Genomic DNA, 20873 nt, shown 5'->3' on the forward strand with positions numbered 1-20873 from the left:
AGATGCTACTACAGTTACTAGTCAAAAACACCACACTGGAAACTCTGGAGTGTTTAACCTTTAAACTAACCTTTATTTAATTAATTAATTAATTAATTAATTAATATTTATTTATTTATTTATTTATTTATTTATTTATTTATTTATTTATTTAGCTAACCTTTATGCATTATGCACTACTCACACTCAGAGAATGGGTTGCCTTTTGATTCACAGTTAAGCTGTTGTTGCTAGAGAGTTTTACACCACAATTATAAAACTAAGGCTGCATTCACACAGACTACGATGGCGTATTAGGGCCACTGTAAAAAAAAGTGTTTAAGTTTTGATTTCAAGAATAAAGTCGTAAAAGTTTCAATTTCGAGAATAAAGTTGCAATTATTTCTGTGAGATGAAAGTGAAAATGATTATGAGAATTAAGTTTAAATATTATGGCCAAAGAGTGTGCAGCCGTCGTAGGCTTGTCAGTTCAGCACAGTTCTCAGCACCTGGATTGGCACGCAAGCGATGAGGGCAGCCTCCAATGCTCGTTACTGTGGTTATCCAATAACCCGCGATTACTTTTTTTGGGTCGTTGTTTGTATTGTACACGTCCATCCACATGACATGACTAAACCCATCAATGCAACCATTTATAGCGATGCCATACGGCTTTAGTTTATCGTACGAGTCCATAAGGCTTGTTAGATGATTTCTGAGGCTGTGTCCCAAATCACATCTTAGAGGATCTTAGAGAATACATAATGAATTAGTACAAACCAAACTAATTACTGCTACTACAGTTTTTAAATTACAATACATTTTGTACACTCTTGGTCATAATGTAGGAAAAATAAACTCAAATACACCAGCAACGCACATCAATACATTTTTCAACAGAAGCCAAGAATGTTTATATGAATGCAGTCCAAGACTTCACAAAAGAAGAATCTATGTAAGAATTGTGGCACCCTCTGACAGTACAATGCTAAAAGTCACAGAGCTATTTAGAACATCACATTTCAATAACAAAGGTTGTTTTGATCGTCTTTTTTCATCTACAATATTTGTCACATTGTTCCACCTTTTTACCCAGGATGAAGCCAACTTACCAATTCCCTTGTGAACTTTGCTGCATACACAACACTAGTGGAGGACAGCTGCAGGCTAGCACACACCTCCTCCGGCATACGTTCAGCCACTGACAGCTACTTTTTTCTGTCATGCAGCTGATTCACAGAGCTTTAACACTCACTGAGGATCACACTGTGCTCTTAATAGTCCTCTGCTGCTCATGTTAACACCTTAACCAGTTTCCTGAATGGGGCACAGTAGGGCTGTGTCTGAAATCGCATACTTCCATACTGAACAGTATGCGTAAGCAGTTCGTGATAATTCAACTGAAGCTGCAAAGGCGTTCGTAGCAGAAGAAGAAGGGTGGCGCAAAGCAGAGTAAGACAAACAAAAATGTTATGATTAAGTACAACCCTGAATAACGTTAAAAGTAGCTTTGTGGAGAACGACAGAATTAATTTAGTCTGATTTTAAAATTGTTATAAGTGTGGTGATGTGACATCATGCATAAGATGGTAAGATGGCAGACGTAGTACGTCTAAGGTGCATGCATACTACACACTTACATACTGAAAGAGCGTACTGCTTTACCGGCCATGCATTGCGCACTGCCTCAAATTTAGTACGTACTGTTTAAGTATGCGATCTCGGATGCAGCCTAGGTGTCACTGTTTAATGACAAGAAAATAAATCCTCATCCACAGTTACCTTCCTTTGACACAGATAACTGTGCTTGTAGAGGACCACACCATGACACATACAGTGTATCACAAAAGTGAGTACACCCCTCACATTTCTGCAGATATTTAAGTATATCTTTTCATGGGACAACACTGACAAAATGACACTTTGACACAATGAAAAGTAGTCTGTGTGCAGCTTATATAACAGTGTAAATTTATTCTTCCCTCAAAATAACTCAATATACAGCCATTAATGTCTAAACCACCGGCAACAAAAGTGAGTACACCCCTAAGAGACTACACCCCTAAATGTCCAAATTGAGCACTGCTTGTCATTTTCCCTCAAAAATGTCATGTGATTTGTTAGTGTTACTAGGTCTCAGGTGTGCATAGGGAGCAGGTGTGTTCAATTTAGTAGTACAGCTCTCACACTCTCTCATACTGGTCACTGAAAGTTCCAACATGGCACCTCATGGCAAAGAACTCTCTGAGGATCTTAAAAGACGAATTGTTGCGCTACATGAAGATGGCCAAGGCTACAAGAAGATTGCCAACACCCTGAAACTGAGCTGCAGCACAGTGGCCAAGATCATCCAGCGTTTTTAAAGAGCAGGGTCCACTCAGAACAGACCTCGCGTTGGTCGTCCAAAGAAGCTGAGTGCACGTGCTCAGCGTCACATCCAACTGCTGTCTTTGAAAGATAGGCGCAGGAGTGCTGTCAGCATTGCTGCAGAGATTGAAAAGGTGGGGGGTCAGCCTGGCAGTGCTCAGACCATACGCCGCACACTACATCAAATTGGTCTGCATTGCTGTCACCCCAGAAGGAAGCCTTTTCTGAAGTCTCTACACAAGAAAGCCCGCAAACAGTTTGCTGAAGACATGTCAACAAAGGACATGGATTACTGGAACCATGTCCTATGGTCTGATGAGACCAAGATTAATTTGTTTGGTTCAGATGGTCTCAAGCATGAGTGGCGGCAATCAGGTGAGGAGTACAAAGATAAGTGTGTCATGCCTACAGTCAAGCATGGTGGTGGGAATGCCATGGTCTGGGGCTGCATGAGTGCAGCAGGTGTTGGGGAGTTACATTTCATTGAGGGACACATGAACTCCAATATGTACTGTGAAATACTGAAGCAGAGCATGATCCCCTCCCTCCGGAAACTGGGTCGCAGGGCAGTGTTCCAGCATGATAATGACCCCAAACACACCTCTAAGACGACCACTGCTTTATTGAAGAGGCTGAGGGTAAAGGTGATGGACTGGCCAAGCATGTTTCCAGACCTAAACCCAATAGAACATCTTTGGGGCATCCTCAAGCGGAAGGTGGAGGAGCGCAAAGTCTCGAATATCTGCCAGCTCCGTGATGTCGTCATGGAGGAGTGGAAAAGCATTCCAGTGGCAACCTGTGAAGCTCTGGTAAACTCCATGCCCAGGAGAGTTAAGGCAGTTCTGGGAAATAATGGTGGCCACACAAAATATTGACACTTCAGGACTTTTTACTAAGGGGTGTACTCACTTTTGTTGCCGGTGGTTTAGACATTAATGGCTGTATATTGAGTTATTTTGAGGAAAGAATAAATTTACACTGTTATATAAGCTGCACACAGACTACTTTTCATTGTGTCAAAGTGTCATTTTGTCAGTGTTGTCCCATGAAAAGATATACTTAAATATCTGCAGAAATGTGAGGGGTGTACTCACTTATGTGATACACTGTACATTGGTCTGGCTAAATCTTAAACCTGGGAACCATTAAACAGCAACACCAAAACAAATGCTCTCAAATAACTAGATGCCACACATGTTCAATAAGACATTCTGCAGTTCAGACTTCAGATAAAACATCAAATCACACTGGGTTTGCCTACTGTAACCTTTGATATTTCAAAAGGTGCAGCAGAATTCTATTGGCTTCATTTATCTATTCCCATGCCTATTCTAAGCTTGTACGTTTTAATTATCACAACACACACTGGACTTTTTAAATGATCCAATCAATGCTTCCTGTGTCTGGTTTGGTTGCCACCTTTGCAACATCGATGCTGCATTGCAGGAGAAAATGAATCAATGTGTGAATGAGTCATGGTGCTCATTTCATCATACATCTGGCCCCATTCAGGAAACTGTAAGGTGGTGAACTGGAATAAACTCTATGTGTTAACTGTAATGCAGCATCACTTGCAGGCATAAAAAAAGACCCAAAACCCAGAGCTGCAAAGCTAAAGGAAAAAGATAATAAGACATTCACTGTAGCAGAAAAGTACATTGGCTGTCGACAAGAGGCCAACGGCTGGCTGTATGGTTCACTGTGCACACAAATCAATCTTGGAGATACACATTGAGCACCCAGCAGGGTCAACATGAGATCCTGGAGTCAGAATAAAATGGTTATTGTGACACTCTTATGTCCCATTTTTGCTTGGCTGAATACTATGTTTTGAATTAAATATGAATCAGAGCCTAGTGATGTGAAAAAAAATCCAAGATTTGTTCAAACTGTCACAAATGTGTTATAATTATTTTAGGATAATCAAAAAATATGTTTACAAGCTATTTAGAATTTATTTTCCTGTTTTGATGTCACACAAAAAGAGCTGTCAGGATGAACATTAATACAATGAATTAGACACGCTAAATAATAAACAGGGTTTGCACAGGTTTTCTCGGCAGTTCCTAAGATGTAAGGATTTTTTTCTGGGATCATTTCTTATTTTCTGAATACATTTTGAGGAGCCCTTGAGACTTTAGCAAACGCCCAATCCTGGGTATATTTACCCCCATTCCACATCTCATTTATTTATATCATTTACTTATTCTGAGTCAACAAATGACTCTCAATATGGTTCAGCTGAATCATAGAGATTTAAAATGGCTTGACTTTGACTGGAATGTTCAAGTAGAGGGAGATTTATAGTCTACAAGCCTTGGTGTGTACTATTAGCTGTTTTAGCTTACTAAGCAAATAAATGCATTTATCCCACCTTCCGGAATAGTCAGAAAGTGAACTGGCTGCTCTAGATAACCCCCATGTGCAGGTGAGTGAGTCAACTCCAAGGTGTGTCTAAATCAGTGGTGGGCACAGTGGTATGGCCCGTTACACTGTTTGATCCTGCCCGTTGAGCATTTACAAAATTGTCCTTTAGAGTAGGGCTTGCAAACTAATCACTTAGTCAACGAGTCAGAGACAACTCTTTTCAAACGAATTATTCATTGGAATCGAATCAAGGAGCTGTGCTCTTATCTGTGGTAAAGATTCATTCGTTTTGCTCACTCTACAGTGTCATGCTCAAACAACTTAATGAATCAGTTCATTTGTTAAAGAGATTCAGTCATGGACCAGGCCTTGATAAACAGCTGTATAAACCAATCGGATTGACCAGTTTCAGCTTTTACCACGAAAGCAGAGAGAATAAATGATCTAAAATGGTTTTCATGAGTTAAGTGGATAAAAACAGTTGGGTATGGATTTTATATATTCTGGAAATATTCTGGAATCATACAGGATGGTCGCCAAGATGAAAAAAACAGCAGATTTTCTGCTGCTGTGTGATTGATCTGGGTTGCGGTTCTGCTGTTTACCATGCACTTTCATTTTGCAATGATAGCAAAGCATTATTAAATATTGTGGGGTTTTTTTTATTCTCATCTATTTGAAGTAAAACGAACAGCATAAATGATTGTGAGATGCTGCTGGTTTGTATAATATTGTCAAAATGTATATATAATATACAGGGGTTGGACAAAATAACTGAAACACCTGTCATTTTAGTGTGGGAGGTTTCATGGCTAAATTGGACCAGTCTGGTGGCCAATCTTCATTAATTGCACATTGCACCAGTAAGAGCAGAGTGTGAAGGTTCAATTAGCAGGGTAAGAGCACAGTTTTGCTCAAAATATTGCAATGCACACAACATTATGGGTGACATACCAGAGTTCAAAAGAGGACAAATTGTTGGTGCACGTCTTGCTGGCGCATCTGTGACCAAGACAGCAAGTCTTTGTGATGTATCAAGAGCCACGGTATCCAGGGTAATGTCAGCATACCACCAAGAAGGACAAACCACATTCAACATGATTAACTGTGGACGCAAGAGGAAGCTGTCTGAAAGGGATGTTCGGGTGCTAACCCGGATTGTATCCAAAAAACATAAAACCACGGCTGCCCAAATAACGGGAGAATTAAATGTGCACCTCAACTCTCCTGTTTCCACCAGAACTGTCCGTCGGGAGCTCCACAGGGTCAATATACACGGCCGGGCTGCTATAGTCACCTTTGGTCACTCGTGCCAATGCCAAGCGTCGGTTTCAATGGTGCAAGGAGCGCAAATCTTGGGCTGTGGACAATGTGAAACATGTATTGTTCTCTGATGAGTCCACCATTACTGTTTTCCCCACATCCGGGAGAGTTACGGTGTGGAGAAGCCCCAAAGAAGCGTACCACCCAGACTGTTGCATGCCCAGAGTGAAGCATGGGGGTGGATCAGTGATGGTTTGGGCTGCCATATCATGGCATTCCCTTGGCCCAATACTTGTGCTAGATGGGCGCGTCACTGCCAAGGACTACCGAACCATTCTGGAGGACCATGTGCATCCAATGGCGGTGCCGTGTATCAGGATGACAATGCACCAATACACACAGCAAGACTGGTGAAAGATTGGTTTGATGAACATGAAAGTGAAGTTGAACATCTCCCATGGCCTGCACAGTCACCAGATCTAAATATTATTGAGCCACTTTGGGGTGTTTTGGAGAAGCGAGTCAGGAAACGTTTTCCTCCACCAGCATCACGTAGTGACCTGGCCACTATCCTGCAAGAAGAATGGCTTAAAATCCCTCTGACCACTGTGCAGGACTTGTATATGTCATTTCCAAGACAAATTGACGCTGTATTGGCTGCAAAAGGAGGCCCTACACCATACTAATAAATTATTGTTGTCTAAAACCAGGTGTTTCAGTTTCCTTGTCCAACCCCTGTAGATATAAAATTAATATTGTCAATATGAATACAAATACAGCCTTGTAATAATACAAAATATAAACACTGTAATTCTGTCAGTCACTTCATTCTTTGATTGATCATTTATATTAGTTCACCCCCCATCTGCTACTGGCCCAGCCCGCCAAACCCAATGTGGCTCTTCAGCCAAAAAGTTTGCCCACCCCTGGTCTAAATGGTGCCAGACCCATCACAATACTGACCTAGATTCATTTTCACTAAATGAATAAATTAATAAATATTAATTATGAAGATGAATCAAACAAACAACCAATTCAGTAAGAAAGGAAACCAGTTTGTGATTAAATAAAGCTAAACCAGACTTATGCTATTTAAATAACTTGCACTGTTAAGCCCTGCCTACACGTAACTTCCATTGATTGTCATGCTTAACCAATTAAAATTTGTCTTCAACATCACGTTTCCGCTAATTAGTTGCTGGTAGTCAGAAAAGAGATAAAGATCAACCTAAAGAATCAGCAAAGCATCATCATTCAGTCTTCATTAGTGACTGCATTTTAATGATCAAGGTCACAGTGGGTTCTGTGCCAGCTAGAAACACTTTAGTATAAGCAACACCTTTTGTAAAATGTAATTCTATTTAAGGAACAAAGTTATACAAAGCCCCTATCAGGATCTCAGTGTATCTGGTTTTCCCAGAGCTAGTGGGTGCAATGCATTAAAACACCCCGGACGGAGCTCCAATCAATCCCAGGTCCTCAGCCATTAACTCCCTCCCCCCTCACCTTCAGACTTAGCTGATCAGATCTGTATGTAGACGCTGGACAGGCCGATAACACTGCTGGAGATTCAAATTGAAGTGGTAGTGGGAGAGCATAATTTACCACTGCACCACCCAAGCGTGACGCTTATATCAGCTCTGTGAAAAGCCAACATCTGCTTTAAATTAAATGCTACCTTTATCAGCAGTGAATACGACTTAATCACTTTCCATCCTTCACGTTGCCGTGGTGAAATCTGCATTCTTTTTGCAGAACTGTTTTAAAAGAAGACAAACTGCTAAGCTTCAGTACAACCTGCTTAATTCAGGTTTCACTACAGCATCTTCACAGAGTTCTAAACTTTTAAAAGTTTAATTTTAGTCCTGATGCAGCATCGCAACACTAATCACACTTTTACTAGAATGTTAGACTGTTTAGTGTTCTCACTCTAGAATACTGTATTTGCATTTTGCCACATGCAATAAATTGTCAAAAAAATTGACACCTAAGAGCTTGTTTGACATTAGATTTCAAAACCACGGCCATCATTATGAGTTATTTATTAGGATTTTATTGTCATGTTTTACACACGTTGGTTACATTCATGACAGGACAGGTAGTTACTGGTTACACAGGATTCATCAATTCACAAGTTTTAATGTCAAACACAGTCATGGACAATTTTGTATCTCCAATTCACCTCACTAGCATATCTTTGGACTGTGGAAGAAAACCGGAGCTCCCGGAGGAAACCCACACAGACACGGGGAGAACAAGCAAACTCCACACAGAAAGGACAAAGGCCGCTCCACTTGGGGATCGAACCCAGGACCTTCTTGCTGTGAGGTGACAGTGCTACCCACTGAGCCACTGTGCCGCCCCTATTAATATGAAGTGGACCAACTTTCAGTTTGCTTTGTGCACAAAGGCACAGTTTCTCATACTGATGCCTTAAGGTGAAAGCATGTAATTTATTATATTTAAATATGATTCATTTTATACATCTGTTAGCAACAGATGTAACCCCCATAAACTGTATAAAATGAAGAGGCATTAGAAAGGAATCTTTAAATTAACAGAAAATTACGGCTAGTGCTACAGCTGTAGAGCAATCAGATTTACTGTTAATATTTTTGCATTACTGTATTGTTCTTCTGACCTATAAGAAATAATTACAATAAGAATGTTAATGATTAACCGAATAGTTTTTTTTGTTTGTTTGTTTTATGCATTTTCTTCCCTTCTTTCTCCCGACTTCTTTTAGCGTATGCAATTGCCCGATTACATCACACTTCCTCTCACTAATGCCAACCCCCGCTCTGATTTGAGGAGAACAAAGCTAACCCACGCCCCTCCAACACATTGGCAGCAGCCATGTGCATTTTGTCACCCCCACTAGGCGAGTGCATATATGTGAACCAGCCTTGTGTACGGAGAGACACACCCTGATCCGCACTCTTTCCCCGCCTGTGCAGGCGCCATCAATCAGATAGCAGAGGTTGCAGTGCATCAGCCATGAGGAACCCCTATCCGGCTTAATACCCCACCCCTATATGAACAACAGGCCGATCGTTATTCATGTGGCCGCTCAGCCCAGCCGGATGGCAGAGCTGAGATTCATTACGATGTATTCAAAATCCCAGCTCTGGTGTGTTTTTATCGCTGCGCCACCTCAGCAGCCCGAATAATTTTTAAAAAGTAATTCTTCAGTTAATACCGCTCAGTGTTCGTTTCCATCTCACTGTTCTACATTATTTAATGATAAACTTGTAACTTAGTGAACATGACAGTAAAGTATAAATACTTGTTTAAAAAACTTGTTTTGACACTAATAGATTGTCAATTATACAGTTACTTGTTTTGACACTAACAGCTTGTTGATTATGCAGTTAGCCATCAGCTAGTGACAGCGAGTTATCAGTTAAAAGAAACTGGCAAAATATGCAGCTCAAGATTACATACCTAACTGCACCCCAAAGTGCTTCCTATACAGAGTGTAACTATTTGAAATGCACTAATAAGATATAACACGGGTTTAAATCTCAACAGTGCTATCAGCCGTTTTAGCGTCTACAAAGACATGGTTTGATATGCCTTGGGGAAGGGTGACTGTAGCCCTGTGATAAACAGGCTGATAAATAGGTTTTCCCTGCCTTGCACCCAATGTTTCCAGGTAAAATCAGACCTGCTGTGACCCTGACCAGGATAAAGCAGTTGATGAAAATGAAATGAAGCAGTATTAAATGTTTGTACCAAGATTATATAGACTTTAGTAAAAGTCTGGTTCAGGTAGACTACCACAGGCTTGGACTACCATGGGCTTGGGGGCAGCAATTTAAAAAAGATGCCCATACTCCTGCTTTATTAGTCATTGTCATCAGCAAAAATCTTCAGTCGAGCTTTAAGTTGTGTATTTTAAGGCCCACTTTATTTCATGGAAACCTTGAACTCATGCTGGTGTAAAGATAGCATGACAAAACAGTGTCACCCATGTTCCAGCAGAATACATAGGAAACTTTTACAATTCAGAAAAATATCACCAAGCATACGGTGGCAGTTTGTTAGATTTTTTTTTCTGGACGTTGGCAAGAGACTACTGTTCTTTCTTTTTCTTTTTTTACATTTTTGTTTATGCATTTTCTCCCTTTTTCTCCCTTTCAGTGCGTCCAATTGCCCGATTGCGTCATGCTTCCTCTCCACCAATGCCGATCCCTGCTCTGATTGAGGACAATGAAGCTAACCCACGCCCCCTCCGACACGTGGGCAGCATGCCGTACGCATTTTATCACCTGTACTTTGACGAGTGCAGTGCAGCTCTGCGTTGTGTACAGAGAGGACACACCCTGAGAGCACTCTTTTCTCATCTCTGTGCAGGCGCCATCAATTAGCCAGCAGAGGTCGTAATTGCACCACTCATGGGAGAGAGACCCCATACGGCTTAGTCCCGCCCATATCTGAACAACAGGCCAATCGTTGTTCATGTGGCCGCTCAGCCTTAGCCGGTAAGGCAGAGCTGAGATTTGATACGATGTATTCGAGATCCCAGCTCTGGTTCCAGCGTGTATTTTTATCGCTGCGCCACCTGAGCAGCGACTACTGTTCTTTTTAATGGGTTTAGCCAAACTAGCCCTTGCTTTATGGGCACATATCATTTTGACATTTGACATTTTCATTTTCAGCATTTAGCAGACGCTTTTATCCAAAGCGACTTACAGTTGTGACAGTATACAGTCTAAGCAATTGAGGGTTAAGGGCCTTGCTTAAGGGCCCAACAGTTGCAACCTTGCGGAGGTGAGGCTTGAACCGGCAACCTTCTGATTACTAGTCCAGTACCTTAAACACTAGGCTACAGCTGCCCTGTATCATTGAGTTACAATATCAATATCATTGATATCAACTCAATATCATTGAGTTACAGTTGATTATAGGAATGTAACGATGCACCACAATACAGTTAATAACCGATTCAAAAACTCCACAATTCAAATCGATTTGACATGTGAAATTAATCGATATTCACTTTAAACAGCTGAGGGCACTGGCATTATACACCTCGCCTGGTTGACGTCACTGGCGCTTTACGCCTGGTTGGCAAATCCGAGGTTTTTCAGCCAAATTGGGCTTAATTCAAAATTGTTTTGCATAGTTTGTACCTACCTGACAAATAAAAGGGCATTAATTATTTAGATAAATAAAAGTTAATCACAAATACAGTATTTTATTTTATTTTTTAAGAGAAATAATAAATGGAAAATCAGGAAAAAATCGTACTGTGAACCCAGTATTGTGAATCGCATCGCATCGTGGGTAGAGTGTATTGTTACATCCCTAGTTGATTAAAAAGACAGTGGTAGTCTAGTGGGTAGAGCTTTGAGCTATCAATCAAAAGATTGAGAGTTCGAATCCTGGCTCTGCCATGCTGCTACTGTTGGGCCCTTGAGCAAGGCCCTTAACTCTCTCTGCTCCAGGGGTGCTGTACAATGGCTGACCCTGCGCTCTGACCCCAGCTTCCAAACAAGCTGTGATATGCGATGATTTTGTTGTACTGTACACGTGCATCTGTATATATGACAAACAAAGGCATTCTATTCTTCTATAATGACTACTAAAGAATTAGAAAGCTAAATAATTAATTTAATTTGCTGTAGATGTATTTTACCCAGTTAATTGATAAAAACTGTTTTTTGCAAGTACTCTATGTGTTCCAATCCTTTTTTTCTTTTTCTTTTGGCTGCTTCTGTATTTAGGAGGCACCACAGCGGATCGCTCTTTTTCACAAACCTAATTTGGCGCAGCTTGCCCTTACTGACACAACCCTCTCTATTTTATCTAGGCTTGGCACCACCACTGAGAGTGCACCGACTAGTGCACTCCCCAATGGCTAGGCTGTTCGGCTAAAACCCCCCAATCTTCCCGTCATAGCCAATCAATCATTTCTGTGTGGATGTCAACCAATCAGCCAAAAGCACCGCTGAGATTCAAACCCCAAATCTAATCTGCAGTGTGCTGGAATAATTTACCACTGCACCACCAAAGTGCCCAATGTGTTACTCTCATCTGGTCTCAAACAAGGAACAGAAATCATTAAATACCAAAGACTGCCTTGACAAATCATATCACCATTAGGGTTGGGCGATATTGCCGATTTTCATACCGTCATACCGTCTTCAGGAAATACCGCGGTATACGGTATTACCGCGGTGGGGGGGGGCGGTGTTGTGTCGCGGACAAACTTTACAGTGTACACACTTGAGTGTAATTACAATATTTCAATGTTTTATTATAAAAAGATTTAACAATCTGAACGTCAAACATTGCTTATCTTATCTGATCTATAATAAATACGCATAAGTATAAATGCACGTGTATCAATTACACTTTAACACAAACATTAACATGTTAATAAGACATTTTGGCATTGTAATCTCTCTCTGCCCACATAAAACAGAATAATAGCAGGCTAAACACTTCAATATGTTTCAAAAGTTAACTGCTTAGTTTATAGTTACAGATATTTCTTAAAAGTGTATGAACATGTACGATTAGTTATGCCTGTAATCCAGAATTAAGTTCTATACCGTAACAACAAATATGAATGTAAATGTTCATGTTGCGATGACGGTGATGTAAAGTAATGTTAAAATAATTCAAAGTCCAAACATTTGAGTGGTTAACGAGAACGCTACTTTAAATGTCACACAAGCTCAGTGCAAAACAACTCGAGCACAGAAACGGTACAAATCCGATCTATTCCCTACACACTCGCTCCCTACGCCCTATAGTGCGCTTAACTTTCTTAAAGGGCCAGACAATATATTTTACAATTCACATTACACGACAGGTGAGACGTTCTTTTTTCTTAATATAGCGCTTTTATTTAGGAAAAAATAGTTCTTACATAGGCAGGAAAATCTATGGCAGACAAGAGTCAGAACAGCAGATTGGGCGTAACGTTATTATTACTGTTTGCTCCTTTTTCTCAACACTTGCACTTATTTACTAAATATATCTTCAGTGTAAATCGAGCACATGTCCGCGCATGCACGCGCTTGTGTTCATTTCCGGTTGAACTGATAAAAAATTTTGATTTTGAAAAATTTAAAGACGAGCCGTTATTCAGTTTCTGCTTGTTAGCTCACAGCTAATGCTAGCCAGTGTGGCTCTTCACTCGTCTCTCTGTGTGAGCACCCCACAGCCAATCAGCGAGCTCCAACCGCCTACCCCTCCCACCCCTCCCACCCCTCCCTCACTGTGGATGCGCGCATGTCCTAAAGTCTCAGTTTTCAAGGTAAACCTGAAGCAGAAATTTGGCGCTTCACATTTAAAAAATACCGTCACCATTTTTGAATACCGCGGTATACGGTAATATCGTCATACCGCCCAACCACCATATGTCTTATGTATTATGTATTACCTAAAACTCTGCAGAACAGAAAGTAAAACCTTGCAGTAAGCTCAATTAGTGCAGACAGCTGGTACTGGGAGATATTTTAACCTGTCTTTACCTCTAGGCTCTTCATCTCCGTCTGGAGCAAAAAGCTAATGTGGATCTCCATGGTAGCCTGAGCTGGTAAGGTCATTTTCATTAGGACAACACAGGTTACCATGTCGACCTGGCAATAGTTACTTATTACAGTGCAATCTCAGCAAAGTGCTACAGCAGGTACAGCAGACTGAAGTAGTTAGAGAACAACGCTCTGGCTGATGACATAGAGTGCAGATAGAGTCCTGGGGTCTTTGCTTGGCACCCACACCAGTGAATGGCACCTCACACTCTGTCTGCTTCCTGTGGTGAGCCACAAAACCCCACTGCAAACTGCCAGGATATGACACCATGCTGCTTGCTTCTTGACTAAAATATGATCCACCACAGGCTTAGACACAAGAGATAGATGATCTGAGCTTTGAGGTTGGCTGTGACAGAAGCGGGAACAGATTTTACACGACAACTGAGAGCTCATCGTTCTCCTCCCTCCCTCACTGGTTTCTCTTGTCCTCTGTTATTCTCTCTCCTTTCACCTAGATTGCTCTGACCCATTCTTTGTCCCTTCTTATACGATTAACCTGATCAACCACAGTGGTCATGACTAGTAAAATTTTACCCGAAAGTTTTTTTTCTTGCTGTTGCATCAATTTTTGATATCCTGGTTGCTTGCTTGCTTGCTTGCTAGTATATGATGCTGGAAATGCTGGTCAGCTTTGTATTGTTGGTCTATGCCATTAATTTGCATAACCTCTTAAACTCTTAAACAAAATAAACCAGTACAATACAGTTTCTCTGCAATTGGACAACAATAGCATTGTGAAAGTCCAAACTTGATTAAATCAAACTAACAACAAAATGGTTCCAAGATCTTTACCTGGAGCAGAATTATAATACGAATTTATGCTATGAATTTAAGCACTATCAATACTATAGTAAACTGTTACCCAAGCATCTCTGGTTTTAAATTGACACTAAAATATAAACCAAAAGCTAAAAACAGGAACTTAAAAAAGGCTACAATAACATTTTGTCAACCTGCACTGAATGATTAAGTCAGACAGATCTCAATGAGCTCCATTTTTATTTTATTCATGCTCCCAACAAAAGCTCATTTAAATGAGAAGCAGCAGTTCGCCGCCTGAATTTATAAAAGCACATTGAGCTTTTAATGGGTTTCAACAGTATCCGTGGATGAAACAGCCACTGACACAAGCAATTAAGTCCAATGTGGGTCAGTAACACACAGTCAAATACAATGTGTTTCTATTAATGAGACCACAAACTATTAAAGAAGATATGAAGTCAAACTGAAGTATGTAATGATTTATATGAAATAAAAGCACAAATGAAAAATAATAAAAAAGGAAAAAACTTTGCCCTTGCATATAAAAAAATACTAACTGTGCTTTTTCTGCGTTTATGACACTTAATTAAGAACAGCTTTGTCATTTTGTTAAAATGGCATTTAGGAGAAGATAGAGGAGTGTGACCAAAGAGGAAGATTTGTCATTTATCATGAAAGCTGTATCTTTTTTTAAGGTTTGTTGTAGGGATTAAAAAAAAAAAAAACATCATTAGTCAACGGTTAATCAATAACAGACAAGCTTATTGCAGCCAATCAAAATAGAAAACATATAATTGAGTTTCATATCAACAACTCTTCATGCTTTATTAATTCAAAAAACAGCATAATATAGTGCACATGGCAGTAATGTAGAAATTAGATAAACATGAACGGATGAACTTTAAAGCCAGTAGCAAAATGTTCATTACAAGCTCTAAGTAAACATGCTAATCATAATTAATGAAGATGTAGTTTTACTGTTGAACTAGAGCATGATGCAAAATGTCCATATTATTGCACACAGATCCACATGTGAAGAGTTTAAAATGCAGGAAGACTCCTTAGTGTTGGAAAACAACTTTTGTTTGGAATGTTAAGGCATCATAGTTTTGTGGTTCAATATTTAAATGCATTAAAAGGTTAAGATTAGAACTCAGCTAATCTGAATGTATGTGGCTGTACACAGTGCTGGTGTAATACACTGATGTGCTCTCAATTGAAATCAATCCTCAGCTGTTGAAAGTTAATCTTAAACCTTACAGTAGATCTTTTTCCCTAATTAATGTATCGTTAATGTTTTCATTTGCAAGACGCAACTTTATTCCTGACTGTTGTTATCTGGTGATATTTACTTATGTGGGCATTATTTACAAGTGACTTTATGGCTGTGTAGCTGTTTCATTTGCAGTGCTCTAATTAGACATAATATTTAGTGCAGCAATGTGCAATTTCGGACACAGTCAATTCAACTGTCATTGCTACTTTGAGCTTTGCCTTCAAAAGCACTCAAAAGTTTAAATCTATTTTAATTTAAATTAAGTCAGGTCCCCTGAGACCGTTAAATGGGAGTTGGGATCAAACATTAAGCCTGGAGCTTTATAAATCAACTTATATAACTATCTTATTTGTTTCAAGTATTTTCAAGGTTTGTGTACTTGGAGCCTAGAGTCTTGTGGCTTTTTTTAACGCAAGGAAGGTCATTTAGCATTACGATCCCTAGACTTTGGAACTTGCACAGTGTCTCCATAACATAGGATCCTAAGCACTTACTGTAGAAACATGTCCAGTTCAAAGAGATACTAAGAAAAAAAAAATTGTGCACAATTAGGCAAATCACATTATGGCAAATCCCTTAAACAGCATAAAGTATTGTGTAACTAATCAATAAATAAAGTACCATGTTGATCAACAAGTAAAATGTAAATAGTACATGACTTGAAACTTGTCAACAGATGGCACATTTTTGTATCTGTAATATTTTTTCTTTAGTTTTGTTTAGTCTTACAGCCAGTTCAGCTCCTTTAGGTATTTCATGACTAGTACACGTTTTTTTTTCTTCTTAAGAATTTTCAAGTTAGTTTGTTGGTTAAAATTTCATGGTCGCTGTTGTGTATTTTCATTCTTGTATTAATGTACGTGGGGCAATCCTGAGGTATGTGCTTTATGTTTAGAGTGGTGTTGCAGGGTTCTAATTAGCTTTATAAACTGATATCTGCCAGTTAAAATCTTATTTTTCTAACCAGATTCTTAATTTTACCACTCAGAAAATGCAAGATGGCACAAATATATGACGTTGTATAAAACTAATAAAAATCTAGGGACTGGCATTTGAACAGTGAGGAGCCGTGGTAATTTTCATTGTCTAGTCTATTTTTATCTGTTTTATTTTCTCTCTTACTCTATATTTTTATTTTGTTTTTACTTTTTTAACATAATGTTGTCTTATGTATGCTTGTTCGATGTTCTACTTTGGTCAACATAAGTTGTTTTAAGAGTGCTTTATAAATAAAAATGTACTTACTTACTTATTTATTTTTGCCTTGTCTATCACAATAATGACCCATAAATGATCCATAAAAAGTGGATAAAGTGTTGTTAAGTGTCCCAATTTAGCAATAGCTACTAAAAGAATTAGGTATTCTGGTCAAAATTTAATTATTTGCCTATTTAAATAAGATGAAACAAGATTGTTGAAATGTGTATTGCAGCCACTAAACTGGTGTAAAATTTACTTGACTGTGGAAAGAGTAATCTCCTAATGGCAGATCTTTTTTATTGGTGGTTCTTGAATTGCATCTGAACATACAAGCAAAGTTTTTCCCAGAAACAACAACAGTTTACAAGTTTCTCCTCCCAACCCTGGCAAGCAATCAGTGTTTTGTGTAAAATTGGGGCAGCCAAACTAGCATAATATAAGCAAAAAAGAAGTCATCAAGTGTAGTCCTTTATAATTCTTAATTAGGAACTAGGAGGCCACGGAGCTCAGTCACATTATACAACTTAACACCGCAATTAATAATCCTGTAATCTTTGTATATTTTTCATGACACACCTGTCTCCTACAAGTGTATGAATTTTTTTGTTTAATTTTGCATTTCTCTCAATCTAGTCAAATTTTTATTTCCTCAATTTCAGCTCCTCTGCTTTTGCACTGCCTCTGACTGAGGAGACCAGCACACCATTATTTTCACCTGCCAGAGGTGTATTCTCACAATATGCCCTTCACAATGCACAATCCCCTTACTTAGAAGCCTTCACCAAAGAACAGAAATCACATTTGCAGCAGCAATGAGGAACCCCGTTAACTGCCCTTCTTCAGGCACAGCCAAATGTGCCTGTTAAGACACCCAGCCAAGTTGATAGCACAGCTGAGACAGAGCTGGCCTAGGGTATTAGACCAAACCTAAAATTTATTTTATTTTTTGTGTGTTCAAATAAACAATGTATTGAAAAACAATGTTGTAGATGTAATGTATAAAACTATTTGAAAGTAATGGGCACAAAAGCACATCATATCATTGCCACATTTATAGTGGTGGCAGGTCAAATATCTGGGTACATTGTGCACGCTGAAGATTTTGAGAGTGACAATGCATTTGTGAAAAGCTCTCCTGTGTCAGATCTTCAGCTGTAATGTTTGGTTATTTATAGAAAGCAAGAATAGGTGGCATTTATGTAGTGTTTGCAAAAATGTAAATACATAAGAAGTTAAGTGTATAAAATATCTATACTGAAACACTTCATCTGTTCACCATGCATTACAATAACACTCAGTAAACATGTGGAGAGCATGTCAACCATACCCAGCATTAACTTTTACTTTCTAACCCTGCTAGTAACTGTTTCATCATGTATTAAGTTGAAAGATGAATGTGCAGATTTGAAAACTGATTTCACTTTACCTTGTAGAAATGAAATAGCATTATTAAGGACAGCAAGGCACTAAGCTATATACTATATTTTCTGGGATTGTAATTCTTTGGATGGGGTGTAGACTGTCAAATTTAAAAGGCATTTTTTAGGAATAGAAGAATACAGTGCAGTTTAAACCATGTTTACAGTTTGTAGTGATTTTAATGTACACCGACCCGGCATAACATTATGACCACTGACAGGTGAAGTGAATAACACTGATTAATCTCTTCATCACGGCACCTGTTAGTGGGTGGGATATATTAGGCAGCAAGTGAACATTTTATCCTCAAAGTTGATGTGTTAGAAGCAGGAAAAATGGGCAAGCGTGAGGATTTGAGCGAGTTTGACAAGGGCCAAATTGTGATGGCTAGACGACTGAGTCAGAGCATCTCCAAAACTGCAGCTCTTGTGGGGTGTTCCCGGTCTGCAGTGGTCAGTATCTATCAAAAGTGGTCCAAGGAAGAAACAGTGGTAAACCGGCGACAGGGTCATGGGCGGCCAAGGCTCATTGATGCACGTGGGGAGCAAAGGCCAACAGACGAGCCACTGTAGCTCAAATTGCTGAAGAAGTTAACGCTGGTTCTGATGGAAAGGTGTCAGAATACACAGTGTGTCGCAGTTGCAGGGTTGTTTTGGCAGCAAAAGGGGGACCAACACAATATTAGGAAGGTGGTCATGATGTTATGCCTGATCGGTGTACATTGTATTCAATTTTCATCTCGGTATCGCATTAAAAACACACAAAATCTTGCATCAGTTAGGTTGAATAACTTATTATAAACAAATATACAACTGATAGTTAAAATATTCTTTTAAGTAATAAAACAAACCGTACACTGTTATTATTTTGTTTAGGTTTTTTCTCCAAGTAAAGAAATTTAAGGTCACATTTTGACAATAAAATGCATTAGTTTAGATAACTACATAAAAAGGTTTGCTGAACAGTTTGTAATTTTGCTTTTGAGTAATGAAAGCAGTCGTGGCACAGCTGGTATACTGAGTGCCGCACCGCAGCATTGATCCTGGCGACCTGGGTTTGAACCTCACCTACTGTTACTCAGTGTGAGAAAACTGACATGTTCTTAATGTGACTTAAATTTAAAAAGAAAATAAATAAAAAATGGATTGTTTAATAATCTAACATATGCTATATATAAAAGAAATAACGGACACACCTGCACATCCTGTCATTGTAGAATAAACACACAGTGGTGGCAGGTGAAGTATCAGCGTACGTTCTGCATGCTGGCAGAAAGATGCTGAGCGTGACAATGCGTTTGTCTAAAGCTCTTCTGTGTTAGATTTCAGCTGTAATGCTTTATTATCTACAAAAAGCAACAATAAGTGTAAATAAATGTAAATACATAAATGTTTACAAAGCAATCTTACTGAAACGCTTCACCCGTACCGTTCCTCGTGTTACAATAACACAACAAACAAACATGTGGATGTCATGCCAGCTGTACCCAGCATTAACTTTCACTTTCTAACCCTGGCATCATTACTTTGTTTCCCTGCACGTTTATACACTCACTACTTTATCCTGTATTAAGTTGGAAGAGTGCTTACTCACCTTGAGTCTTCATTAGTCGCGTCCTGTGTCCTGTTCGATCTGAAACCTGTGGGAGAAAAATCTCCAGCATCTAAATTCCAAAACATCCAGCAGCGCCATCCAGCGCCACCACGACACCATAAAACCCGGTCTGTTATATACACTGTTTTTACCTTCTACATACAGTGAGTTTAACCAGATCACAGTAATATTCTGACATCATTCATGTCTGTACTATGGCATACTATTGGATATCTGAGAGTAAGAACTGGGACGCAACCCATTCAGCTGACGCCATTATTTCATCCGAACTAGGTGCCGCCATCTATTGGACTAACAATGAACTGCACTTGATTACATGACGTAATCCAGTTTACCCCTGAATTAGGTTGCAAATTAAATGCTTATTAACAATGATAATTGAGTGTGCAAGATAAACATCTAATAGAGTAAAATGTCTATTAGTGCGTGACACATGCTATTGGTGAAGAGAGAAGGTTTTTGTTACTCTTATTGTTCTCAGCTAACCAATGACCTTCACTGCATCAGGACTATTAAATAGTGGAAAAAATATTATCATTAAATGTATTATTATATTATTATATTATATATCAACATTTATTGTCATTATATTCTACAAAATTACATACATTCCAAAACAGATGTACTCATGATGCAGGTCAGCAATTACTGACCCAATGTACTCTGGGGAATACATAAAACACTGCGCAGCCCCAACACACTAGGGGTGGGCGATATAATATCGTTCACAATAATACCGGTATAGTTGTAAATTCGATATGGTTTTTGCCATATCGCGATATTGTTAGCAAACGCGCGCCACTCGCTCTCAAGCGTGTAACAGTGAAATAATGGACAGTGAGTAGTACCGGAGTTAGCACCGAGGACGAACTAGTCCCTAAAAGCTGAGCTACAACATTAGCGTGGAAGTTTTTCGGATACAGAAGGTCGGACAAAACGTGCAAAAATACTGTAACGACAAAAGGTGGCAACACATCAACTTTATTTTAGCACCTAAAGCAAAAGCACCCGCGTGAGTACGAGGAGTGTCAGTCACTGCGTGAGTCCGAGAATCATGTGAGGCTAAAAACTGTGTC

At 39.3% G+C, this 20873-nt stretch overlaps 1 protein-coding gene across 4 annotated transcripts in view; it reads right to left on the minus strand.

The window, feature by feature from the left end:
• usp54b (ubiquitin specific peptidase 54b) overlaps positions 1–19976 on the minus strand; it is a 198240-nt gene extending 178264 nt beyond the window's left edge. For all 4 annotated transcript variants that reach the window (XM_063002872.1, XM_063002873.1, XM_063002868.1 and 1 more), the window contains exon 1: positions 19777–19976. The gene's annotated coding sequence lies outside the window, so the exon portion shown is untranslated. The remainder of the gene's footprint in view (positions 1–19776) is intronic.
• Between the last annotated feature and the right edge of the window lie 897 nt (positions 19977–20873).

This window comes from Trichomycterus rosablanca, chromosome 10 (assembly GCF_030014385.1).
Source record: "Trichomycterus rosablanca isolate fTriRos1 chromosome 10, fTriRos1.hap1, whole genome shotgun sequence".
NCBI classification, from domain to species: Eukaryota; Metazoa; Chordata; class Actinopteri; order Siluriformes; family Trichomycteridae; genus Trichomycterus; species Trichomycterus rosablanca.